The sequence below is a fragment of the Vombatus ursinus genome, unplaced genomic scaffold, assembly GCF_900497805.2.
Source record: "Vombatus ursinus unplaced genomic scaffold, bare-nosed wombat genome assembly UNPS02014830.1, whole genome shotgun sequence".
Lineage (NCBI taxonomy): Eukaryota > Metazoa > Chordata > Mammalia > Diprotodontia > Vombatidae > Vombatus > Vombatus ursinus.
The window spans coordinates 25,024,085-25,037,445 of NW_020954608.1; the positions used below are offsets into that span (position 1 = coordinate 25,024,085).

At 33.5% G+C, this 13,361-nt stretch overlaps 1 pseudogene; it reads right to left on the bottom strand.

The window, feature by feature from the left end:
• Positions 1–4,391: 4,391 nt before the first annotated feature.
• LOC114025462 overlaps positions 4,392–13,361 on the bottom strand; it is a 50,406-nt pseudogene continuing 41,436 nt past the window's right edge.

The window sequence follows — 13,361 nt, forward strand, 5'->3', positions numbered from 1 at the left end:
ATTTGCTATCATATCTATATATCTATATCTATGCACACACAAGTATGTGAAGTCATTCAAAATATATTTCCATATTAGCCATATTGCAAAAGAAAAAAGAGACAAAAGAGTTCATTAATTTTCTCTCTAGAGATGAGTCATTTAGAATTGTCTTGGATCATTGTCTTGATAAGAGTAGCTAAGTCTTGCACAGTTAATCATCCAAACAATATTGCTGTTACTGTGTACAGTGTTCTCCCAGGTCAGCTTATTTCACTTTGCATCAATTCATTTATGTTTTCACAGGTTTTTATGAAACCTTTGTGCTCATCATTTCTTACAGCACAATAGTATTACAACATAATCATGTATCACATCTTGTTCAGCCATTGCCCAATTGATAGGCATTCTCTCAATTTCCATTTCTTTGCTACCACAAAAAAGCCCTTATGAATATTTTTGTACAGTTTCTTTTCCTTTTTCTTTGATCTCTTCAGGATACAGACATAGTATTGCTGGACTAAACGGTATGCACAGTTTTTATGACTCTTTCACAATAGTTCCAAATTATTCTCCTCCATCAGCAGTGCATTAATGTCTACATATGCTCCAGCATTTGTAATTTTTCTTTTCTGTTAGTCAATCTGATAGGTGTGAGGTGGTATCTCAGAGTTGTTTTAATTTGTGTTTCTCTAACAAGTAATAATTTTGATCATTTGTTCATGTCTTTGAGTTTTTCTTCTGAAAACTGCCTGTTCATACCCTTTAACTGCTTGTCAACTCTGAAATGGCTCTTATTTTTATGAATTTGTCTCAATTACCTATATATTTGAGAAATAAGGCCTTTATCAGAGCAACTTGTCACATTTTCCCGTTTCTTTTCTAATTTTGGCTGCATTAGTATTGTTTGTGTAAAAGCTTTTTAACTTCATGCAATCAAAATATGTTTCAGTTCTTGTGATTGTCTTTATCTCTTTATTGGACATAAACTCTTCCCTTATCCATGGATCTGACAAATAGATATTTCCATACTCCCCTAATTTACATATGATTTCACCTTTTGGGTCTGAATAATTTATCCATCTCGACCTTATCTTGAAATATAGTGTGACATGTTGTTTTATGCCTAGTTCTGCCAAACTGCTTTCCATTTATCCATATTTTTTGTCACATGGTAAATTCTTGTCCTCATAGCTTGGATCTTTGGGATAATCAAATACTAGATTACCATGGTTATTTATAACTGTTTGATTTTTATTATTTTTTTCTAGTTCTATAAAAGTATTTCTTTGATAGTTTGGGATTGTACTGAATAGGAAAATTAACTTAGAATTATAATTTTTATTACAACGATTCAGCCTACCCATTAGCAATTAATATTTATCCAGTTGTTTAGATCTGTCTTTATTTGTGTGAAAAGTCTTATGTAATTGTGTTCATATAATCTCTGTGTTTTTCTTGACAGGTAGACTCCCAAGTGCTATATTCTCTTCAGTTATTTTAAATGGAATGTCTCTTTTTATCTCTTCCTACTGATCTTTGTTGCTAGTAGACAGAAATGTTGATGATTTATGTAGGTTGACTTTATATTCTGCAACATTGCTAAAATTGTTAATTCAACAAATTTTTTTTGGTAATTCCCTAAGTATACCATCGTATTAGCTTCAGAGTGATAGTTTTTCCCCCCATTCCCTATTTTTATTCTTACTGTTTCTTTTTCTTGCCTTATTGCTATAGCAAGCATTACTAATATAACATTATATAATAGTGTTGATAATAGACATCCTTGCTTCACCCCTGTTCTTATTTGGAAAGTTACAAGTTTATTCCCACTACACTTATTGCTTGCTCCTTGTTTTAGGTAAATACTACTTATCCTTTTCAGAAAATTCCATTTATTCCAATGCTATGCTTGTTGTTTTCGTTTTGATATGGTCAATTATGCTGATATTTTTCCTAATATTGGACCAATCCTGAATTCCTGGTATAAATCTCACCTAGTTATAGTGTATGATCTTTGTGATGTATTGCTGTGATTTTCTTGTTAGTATTTTGTTTAAAAATTTTGAATTGGTACTCACTGACAATTGATCTATAATTTTCTTTCTTTGTTTTTGCTCCCCCTTGTTTAGATACCAAGAGCATATTAATGTAAGAAAAAAAGAAATTTGGCATGAATCATTTATCTGTTTATTTCCAAATAAAATTATTTGTCCCTTAGATATTTGGTAGAACTCACTCCTAAATCTATTTGTTTCTGTGATTTTTTTTTCCTTAGGGAACTCATTAATGTCTTATTGAATGTCTTGTTTTTTTTCTAGGATAGAGTTATTTCAGTTTTATATTTCCTTTCTAGCCAACTGGGCAGTTTATGTTTTTGTAAATGTCCATCCATTTCACTTGGATTATCAGTTTTAATGGCATATAATTAGGCAAAATTATTCTTACTAATTGCTTTAATTTCATCTTCATTGGTGTTGCATTTTCCCCTTCATTTTTGATGCTAGTAATTTAGTTTTCTTTCCTTTTTAAAATCAAATTAATCAAAGGCTTGTCTCTTTTGTTTTTCATAAAATCATCTCCTAGTTGTATTTATTAGTTTCATTTTTTATAATTTCACATATACATTTTCATACTTCTTATTAATCTCTCCTTTGACTTTTAGGGCTTCTATTTTGATGTTCAATCTGGAATTTTTAGTTACATACCCAATTCATTGATCTGCTCTTTCTCTCTTCTATTATTTATGCATTTAAAGATATAAATTTCCCCCAAGTACTGTTTTGACTATATCCCACAAATATTGGAATGTGGTCTCATTGTTGTCATTTTCTTTAATGGAATTATTAATTATTTCTATGATTTGTTTTTTGACCTGCTCATTTCTTTGGGGTTAGATTATTTAATTTCCAATTAATTTTAATCTCTGCTTCCATGGCCCTTTATTGAATATAATTTTATTGCATTTTGGTGTGAAAGGGGTGCATTTAATATTTTTGTTTTCTTCTATTATTTATGAGGTTTTTGTGCCCTATTGTGGGGTCAATTTTTGTATAGGTTTCATGTACAACTGGAAAAAAAAGTATATTCCTAAGTATTCCCATTCTGTTTTATCCAGAAGTGTATCATTTCTATGGGGCAGCTAGATGTCTCTCTCAGTGGTAGAGGGCTGGGACTGGAGTCAGGGAGACCTGAGTTCAAATCCAGTCTCCGACACTTAATAGCTGTGTGATCCTGAGCAAATCTCTTAACCTCTGTCTGCCTTAATTCACCGAAGAAGGAAATGGCAAACTACTCCAGTATTTTTACCATGAAAACCTCATGGCCAGTATGCTCCATGGGGTCATAAAGAATCAGATACAACTGAATGACTGAACGGCAACAATAACGATCATATCTAACTTTTATAAAGTTCTATTCATCTCCTTGACTTCTTTCCTATTCATTTCATTGTCAGATTTTCTACTGTCAGATGCCTTTTTTTCTTTTTCTTTCTTTTTCCTTTTTTTTTTTTTTTTTTTAGGAAAGCTCAACATTTATTAAGCACCTTTAGTGTGAAAGGCGTGGTGCCAAGATACGAAGACTGACACAAACTTTCTGCCCTCAAGAGGGCTTAAAGCTTAATATGGATTTATGTAATGCAAAAAACAATGTAAAATAAAGGAACAATGACCTCCATTCTTTACTATTTCAAGTCTTGACCAGCTGTCATTCCCACCCATCCCTACACATAATTAATATCACTTTTCAATTAACAGGCCATCCCTTTAATGATCAGATTATTGCAATCACTATTAATTAGTTATTCATAGAAGATTAATTCAACCCAAATAGATAAGGGAAGTCATTTGATTAAAAATTAATAGCCCATCCCTTTAATGACCAGGCAATTCTATCATTAGTTCTCCACAAAAAACCCTAACAACCCAAATAGATATGGGAAACCACTTCATTAATGTTTTGAAAGCAGGGCAATCCCTGAAGGTGATGAATTGAAATCACTGAAAGTGTATAAAAGTGGGGCAAGCTGTCCCTAATTTTATTACTTTGTATCCTCAATTTCCCCACTCCAAATTTGCCTGGGAATCCAGGCTGTCAGTAACTATTTTAGCCATAGTACTAATAACCAAGGACCCTAGACCCCCCAGAAATGTCCAGCTGTGCTTTCTCTCCATGACACATAAATCTCATTAAGTAGATGATTAAAGTTACAACACTCAGCCACATCCTCAAGGACTTTTCCTATGTGGGGGAAAAGTTTCGCATAGTACGAGACTTGGTTTTACTCAAGCCTCGTCCTTTCCAAGACAGAAAACACAAAACCAAGGAAAAGAATGGAATGTTGTTTTTTTGTTTGTTTGTTTGTTTTTGTTTTTTGTTTTTTTTTCTTATTAAGACAAAAACAATGAAACTCAGAACTGGATCACTTGGCCCTTTCTCTTTTTATCTCCTCCCAGTTCAAAATGCTTACACCTCTTAAAGCATTCTCTTAGACCGGCAGTTGGGTTCTACCCATTCAAGCCACAGTACAATCTTTTTTGTGGTCTTTACCTTTTTCTGGAAAATTGGTTTTGTTTGAGCAATATAGCCACTCTGCTTCCTATTGTATTGCCTTTTACCCTGAGCGTACACAGAATCCTTGACTTTCCTGTACTGTGCCACTTTGTGAGGCTGGTGCTTGCCACACTTTTTGCAGTAAATTCTGCGGGTTTTAGGGACGTTCACCGACGGGCAGCGCTGAGCTTCCAGCTGGGCTGCTCTGATGTCCAGGGGGCTGGGACCCTTCGGCCAAGAACTCATAGGCTAGCGAGCGCTATAACGACAACGACGACGAGGTGAAGAAGACGACTGGCTTTGAAGGATGAAGGTGGAAAACTGCCTCTGATTTCTAAGAGTAGAAAGTTGAAGTCTCCTACTAGGATAATTTTATTTATTCTCTCTCTCTCTCTCTCTCTCTCTCTCTCTCTCTCTCTCTCTCTCTCTCTCTCTCTCTCTCTCTGTCTCTCTCTCTCTTAGCTAGCTGCCCCTATTTATTTCTCTTGTGATTCATCTAACTTTTCCTTTAAAAATTTGGAAGCTATCACATTTGGATGTAGAGGTTTAGTATTGATATTCCTTCATTGTCTATGGTTTCTTTTCCAAAGATCTAGCTTCCCTGCTTATCCCTTTTAATTATGTCTACTTTTCATTACTCTTTGTCTTAGACCATGATTGCCACCTCTGCTTTTTTTTTTTTTAACTTCAGGCAAAGCATAATAGATTCTGCTTGAGCTCCTTATTTTAACTATGTGTATCTCTTTGTTTCAAGTGTATTTCTTGCAAACAACATATTGTTGGATTCTGGTTTTGAATCTAATTCTATTTTAAGGGGAGTTATTCTCTTTAATATTCACAGTTATGAATACTAACTGTTCATTTCACAATGTAAATTTTTCTTCTAGTTATCCTTCTCTCTTTCTCTTTTTATCCTGGCCCTCCTCAAAAGTCTGTTTTGCCTCTGACCGCTGCCTTCCACACTCTCATTTATCCACACTCTCATTTATCCTTCCACTCTTTTCTCATTCTCTTCCTCTCCTATTTTCCTGTTGGGGTTTGATAGATTTCTATACCCAATTGAGTATGTATATCTTTTTGTTTCCTCTAAACCAATTTACATGTGACTGAAGTTCAAGCTTTGCCTACCATCCTCCATCATTTTCCCTTCAGTGTGAAAGCTCTTCTGTGCACACCTTTTATGTGAAATTTTTTCCCCTTTTTCCTATCCCATCCCCCTTCTCTCATAGCACTCCTCTTTCTCACCCATCCATTTTTTTTACATTACCCCAACATAATCAACTTGTTCTTGTACTCTCTATGTAGAATCATTTACCTGAACTAATGAGGATAAAATTCTTAGAAGATAAGTGTTATCTTCTTTTATAGGAAAGTATACAATTTAAATTTATTGCATCTCTTAGGATTTCTCTTTCATTTTTACCTTTTTATGCTTGAGATTATAGTTTAGTGGGATGTTATAGTTTCAATCCTTTGATTTATATATTTTGGTTTAGAGCCTCTCTCTTCTGGATCAACCAGTCCATTCAGAAGGTACTAGAAGTGAACCTAATCCCTTCATTAGCTAATAATATCTTATATAGGATATTATAGCTGATCATTTACCATTAATGCTTGTGGGCAAGATTTTTTTTTTTTGGTTTTTTTTTAAGGGTGTAGTGTAGAGTCTACTTAAGAATCCTATCATAGCAAAGCCCAAAGTAACATGGAATGGATATGACACACGACAGAAATTTCAGCCAATAGATCACAGGGCTGACTGCCAGAAAAAATTAAGGAGTCTAACAATCTTTCCATCAGTTGGTGGGAATTGAAGATGTTGGAGGTAAGACTGTTGTTAATTCCTACACATATTGTATTCTACATCATATGGTGTCTCTTTTTTCATATCATGTTTTTCTGTTCATAAAGTATACTTCAAGTAAAACTGAGGGTCCTCCAAATCTCCTGGATATTCATTGACTAGAATTACTTCAGTATCTAGAGTGAATGAAGTAAAAAAGAAAGTGGGTAGGAATCATATTTGGTGTATGTTCTGGGTAGATCAGTGGATTGAGTTATTTGAATTCCACAATTTTAACTGGAACTGCCTAGTCATGCTAGTAGGGTGTGTAAAAAGGGTAGCTCCGAGAAGAAACCCAAAACTGGACAGGTAAGTGGAACATGATATGTTCTATGAAAATATTATCTTGATGGAAGTTGAATCTCTGATAAATTAATTTAGCAGATCCAGATACACCAGGAAAGGTGAAGAAGCTGAGATCAAATAAGTCATCTTGCCATAGTCAATGCCTTCCAGTTCTCTTCTCAAAGAGAGTGTTTATAACATACATACATAATACATAGGTAGATATACACACACACATATATTAGACAGTTTGAATAAATTTATTTTGTTTTTAAGCAATTGGGGTAAAGTGACTTGCCCAGGATCACACAGCTAGTAAGTGTCAAGTGTTTGATCTGAGGCCAGATTTGAACTCAGGTCCTCCTGACTTCAGGGCCGGCACTCTATCCACTGCACCACCTGGCTGCCCCATCAGTTTGAATAAATTTGAAAGGCTTCTCTATAACTTCCACACATAATTCCCAATTCACCCCTCTAGGAAAAGAATCTCTCTCTCTCTCTCTCTCTCTCTCTCTCTCTCTCTCTCTCTCTCTCTCTCTCTTTCTCTGTCTCTTTCTCTCTCACACACATACACACACTGAAGGCATTTATTCATGTGAATAATCATGCCCACATGAATAACCAGAAGTAGGTAATGGTCATCCCATTTGACATGTGTTCAAGGGTTCTTTCTCTGTACAGTGACATTATTCAAGATCTTTTAACTAAAAGGAAGGAGTCCTATCAGCATGTAACATATTATTTTGACTCACCAACTCATCTTAAAATGACTCCTTTCTCTTCCTTCTTATTAGATCTGTCACTTGCTATTCTCATTCTCATAGCCTTCTACTTGAATACTTCTTCACCTCAAATTTTTATTCAATTCAAATTTACTTTTTCTTTCAGAATAATTAATTTCTCTCCTTCAACTTCCCTTCAAGGCAGTGTGATGCTATGAAAGTGTGACATATTTGGAATCAAAGAATGTAAGCTTGAATCAAAGTTATGCTGCTTACGATATGTGTGACCTTGGGCTTTAGTTCTTCACCTCTGTAACGAAATGTTGAGCTATATAACCTCTAAGATACCTTTCAAATCTAAACCAATGATCCTATGAAATTAATTTTGTATTTTGGTCTCATGTATAATGAGAGTGTCACTGTTCATATGACTGAATTCCTCCAGTAGTATATTAATCAATCAGGAATCATTTATTAAACAAAAGTATGTATGAGACACTTTATTATATGATGGGATAGAAAGACAAAAATGAAATAGTGCATTAAGCTAAGAGTTGATTTTACTTGTTTTTCTTTATAAAGTTGTGATCAGATACAAATGAAAACCACACTTGGAAAACTAAGGAGTATTTTCAATGATTTCAAGAAATTCCCTGATGAAAAACTCATCTTTAACCAAAATTCTCCAGAATTTTAGAATGATTTAATCTCAGAATGATGAGTAAAACAAAGGGCAATATAAAGGTACATAGTGCATATATAAAAAGGTTGCAAAATAGGGAAAACAAACATGTAAGAAGTTGCATAGAAGAAATGTATGCACAGAAATGCAACTCATCATTTTGAGAAAATTCAAGAAAAAAATGAAAAAGGTCACATGTTGCATTGGTATTTATGAAATACTGAATGTCTTATAGGACAGTTTCCAAGGCTGTCATGCATCTTGTACATATACATTCAATAAATATTTATTTATTGGCTGATCATTTGAATATTTATGAAAGAATATAGATAAGAAAAATACAGGATGAGAAGTTATGGGTGGGTAATGAACAATACTGGTAGAAGGAATGTTCACATCAATAAGATTATGGATCTGCTGAAATACAGAAGCAAATGAATGGAGGAGTATGTATATAAATCACAAACTATAGATATAAAGTTTAATATGAATTGTTTTGTGCTATATTTAAATAAAGCTTATAAAAAGTTGATTAAATATAGACTTAATACTGTGAATATTCTTTGCCATGCTACATACTAATTATGAAAAAATGGTTGCTAAAGAGCATTTTTTTGTTTTGTTTTTTGGCAATTGGGGTTAAGTGACTTGCCCAGAGTCACACAGCTAGTCAGTGTGAAGTGTTTGGTCTGAGGCCGGATTTGAACTGAGGTTCTCCTGACTTCAGGGCCGGTGCTCTATCCACTGTGCCACCTAGCTGCCCCTAAAGAGCATTTTTAAGTTATACACTATGTATCTGACATTGTACTAAGTACTGGGGGTGCAAAGAAGGAAAACAGCATTCCCACCTTTAAGGAGTTTGCAATCTAATGATTGTAATAATAATAAATAATGAAAATCATAATATAATTAATTCACATAAATGACTTAATTTCTATTAATTTTACATAGTCAAGTCATATATTTCCATGGTCAACTTAGGGATAGAAAAGAAGCTCTGGGATGGAGAAAGAAGCTGCTCTGAAACCCATAATGGCCTCTCCCTTCCCCAGTTGTAGACTACAGTAACCAGTACATACTAGGAATTCCAAAATGACAGGTGTGTCTATTCTCATTAGTTGAAAGACATATTAGGAAGATGCACTGATTCTAGGTCCAAGTATTGCTTGGTTCAAGCTAGGGAAGACATCATTCCAGTTAGGTCTCGCCCCTTTTCCCCCATTAGAGACTAAAGTTCAGATAAAGTAGCAATCTCTGGCTTTAGAATGGAAGCTTATGTACAAAATGAAGGAAAATATGATAACAGTTTTAAGAAAACTGATAACTTTTTCATATATCAAAAGCAGTTTAACCTTCATCAGTGCCTTAGAATTAGTCTTTAATGATTTCCTTATGTTTCTTCTGGATCTTTTATACTGAATTTTCCATTGATTTCTGATATTTTTGTTACAAATAACTGAAAGTCTTTCAGTTCATCAAATGTCCTTTTTTTTTCATTCAGGAATATATTCAATCTTGCTGGATAAGATATTCTTAGATTCAACCCCAGCTCTCTTGCTCTTTGAAATATAATGTTAAAAGACCTATGGTCTTTTAGTGAGGATGATGTTAGGTCCTGTGAAATTGTAATTATTTTCCCACAGTATTTAAATTGCTTTTTTTCTTATTACTTGAAGTGTTTTCTCTTTAACCTTGGAAATTTTAAACTTGGTTATGACATTCCTGTAAGTTTTCTTCCTAGGATCTCTTTCAGGTGATGATCAATGGATTCTTTCTATTTCCACTTTACAGTCTTGTTCTACAACTCCAGGGCAATTTCTCTTAATAACTGCTTATAATATTGTATCAAGTTTCTTTTTTTATCACAAATTACTTGTGGAATGGCTGAAAAAGTTGTAGTATATGATTGAATACTACTGCACTATAAGAAATGATGAGCTCAGTGATTTTAGAAAAAAACATTGAAAGACTTGCATGAAATAATGAAGAGAGAAATGAGTAGAACCAAGGGAACATTGTATATAGTAACAGTAATATTGTTTTAAGAATGACTTTGAGCAAATAAGTTATTGTCTATTACAAATACCAAATTAATTATAAGGAACATATGAAGAAAGATGCTATCTGTATCCAGAGAAAGAACTGATTAATAGAAGTATGTATACAATATTTTTACACACACACACACACACACACACACACATATACCTTTTTGTGTCTAATGGTAACCATTTGTAGGGTGAGGGAGAGGGAAGAAAAAAATATGATAATTTTGTTGTATATTTGAAAGGAATAGAAAGCATAATTGATTTGCAGTTTCATGTTCAATCATCTTTTTTAGTTTACTATGTTATGAAAATGCTTTCTTATTACATAAATTAAAAACAAAATTTAAAAAAGAAAAAAATAAGATTATTTTTAAAAAGATACTACACAAACCTTAAAACAAATAGATAAATGTCAGATATTATCCTGTAAGCTTCTTGTAAGCTCATTAAAGACAGGAACAATTTCATTTTTATGATTAAATACTCAATTCCTAATACAATGCTTTACAAATAGTATGTACTTATTATTTGATATTTATGGAACATGATTGCAATGGAATATCACTGTGCTGAAAGAAAAAATGCATATGACAAATACAGAGAAGCATGGAAAGATATACATGAACTGATGCAGAACCAACTGAACAGAGTCAAGAAAACAATATACAAATGGAAAGATTTACACCAAAAAAATCAAAACTAAAAGTTTTGATAAAATTATGAAGATCAAACAAGAAAAAAAGAAAAAAATGTGAATCTTCCTTTCAAACAAAGAACCAAGAAAGCACAAATGCTCATCCTTACTTTCTCATTTCGCTGGATGACTTAAAAAGGAGTTAAAAGCTGGAATTTAAGGGAAGGTTTTTACCTCCAACCATGTCCCCAGCAATGTCTCAGATTTGGCCAGTCAGATTTTTTTATTTGATTATATAACAGTTAATGAATGAAACAAAAACCTATTAGCAAGGTAAAGTGGTAGAGATAGAGGATTGAGTGTTAGATTTTGCCAGGGGTATGCTTATAAACATTTAGCAACCAGCTCCTTGAAAAAATGTTCAACAAATTTTTAATTTTAATATACATTATTAACATTTTCTCCATAATTTTTTAAGACTTGACAATCAACAAAACAATAAATCAAGCTCTGATTTATAGACCAGTTTCTACGATATAAATGTTCATGCTGATAATTTACAATTGACTCATAAATAAGTAAGATCTGACTCAATAATTCATCTGGACTAGCAAAGCAAGTTGATTAATATAATCCACATATTTAACTAATGAGTTTAGGAATGAATAACAACAATAAATTATTTAGAAGTGTTTAAAATGTGCCAAACACTGTGCTATAAAATAGGGATATAAAACAAGCGAACAATATAATTATTACCCTCATGGTTAAATTAATTACATTCTAATAGGGGAAGGTAACACATATTGCTAGGTAGAAATGGAAGAAGGGTGCAGTATTGATGCAATAGCATGATTTATGAATGTCTGGGAAATGACATGACAGCATAGTTCTAGTCAAGAGAAGACTACAAAGTCCCAGAGTCAGGATTATGAGTTTCAGCACCATGAGGAGGAGTGGAAGGCTAAGAGGACACTGGCTATGGTTTAGAAATGGCCAGGAAGTGTAGGAAATCTCATTTTTTTCAATGTGATAAATTATTTTTTCTTTTCTCTTTTTTATAATCTTTCTAAACTATTGATCCTTTGTTATTTTCACATTGTTTATTAATATCAATGATTAACTATTCTTACACTAGTGACATTGTAGCTTCCTTGGTAAGATTTAAGAGTAGATTATGCCCTAATCTTACCAGAAGCACATCCAAACAACATTTCTTAGCAACCATAATGAAAGTGTATATTCATTAATGAAGGCAACTGCATAACTCATCAAAATTAAGACTCATATTCTCTTTAGTTTCTGAGGTGACGTATTTTGGCCTATTTCTCAAAGTCTGTAGTATCCTACATGGAAAATGCAGCCACAAATAACCCAGAGCTGGTTTGCTTAGGTCAAATAGAAATTGCTATTATGTATAGTATAGATACACATATGCACCTGTTAGTAGCAAATATGCAAAAGTCATGATCATATAGGCTCTAGGGAGTTAGAATATCATCAACGTCACCAAACAGTGTAATTATAAACAAGGAAATAGATTCAGCAGGTTTGAATGACTTGGCCGAGGTCATGTGTGTGGCAAAGAGGAGAACTGGAACTTCAGGCAAACTATCCCGACTCCCAGTCCAATTTTAGTAAATTTCTTTGAAAAGGAAACCCATGATCAATTAATATTTAGGAGAATCATAGGATCAAAGATATAGAACTGAAAATGTCCAGATGCCTTAAAAGGCATCTGTTCCAACCTCCTCATTTTAAAGATAAGGAAATAGGATGAGAAAGTTACTTGGCCAAGGTAGTAAGTGGCAGAGTTGAAATTACAAGGGCTGAGAATTGAACCAACATCTTCTCAAGCCAAATATAGCCTCCTTTCTACTATAACATGCTGATTATGAACTTAACTTCATCCACTTATATTTCATTAGATGGAAAAATATTTTAATGGAAATCACATTAATGGAGAGGCAGCATGGACAAGAGGAAAGGACATTAGACATAGCTTCAGAAGACCTGCATTTTAATTCAACCACCAACATTTGACAACTCTGTGACTGTAGTGAAATGACTATATCACTCTGAGCCTCTGTTTCTTCTTCATACAAATCACAGCATACATCTAATTCTTGAATCACCTGCCTCACCCAGTTTTTGTGAAGAAAGTGATACATTAATATGAGCTTTTAGTGATTTTGAATTGGTGTGTATACATTGTTTACCCGACAATTAATGTATCATATCACTATTACTCCAAATTCTAAAAGGATTTTCCCTTTGAAAAGTGTCATGACCTAGGAAGCATAATCTAAGTAATTTTTTTAAAGTACCATTCCTCTCACCCACAAGAAATATGTCCTGAGGAAAATAATGAGGTCATACAATATACATATATACATATGTACATATATGTATATAATGGGGAAGCACTTTTTAAGGATTCAATTTGTATAACAGGACATCTGTCTTACTCAGTTACCCAGAAGTGGAGTAAGCAGATATAATTCTGTTAGTCAATGATTCTTTTGACAGACAATGCAGAGCAGAAGCAAACTGAGGACTCCAGTAGCCAGGCATAGCCAAGCAACATGAAATGCTGACAGCTCTAATGAAGCAA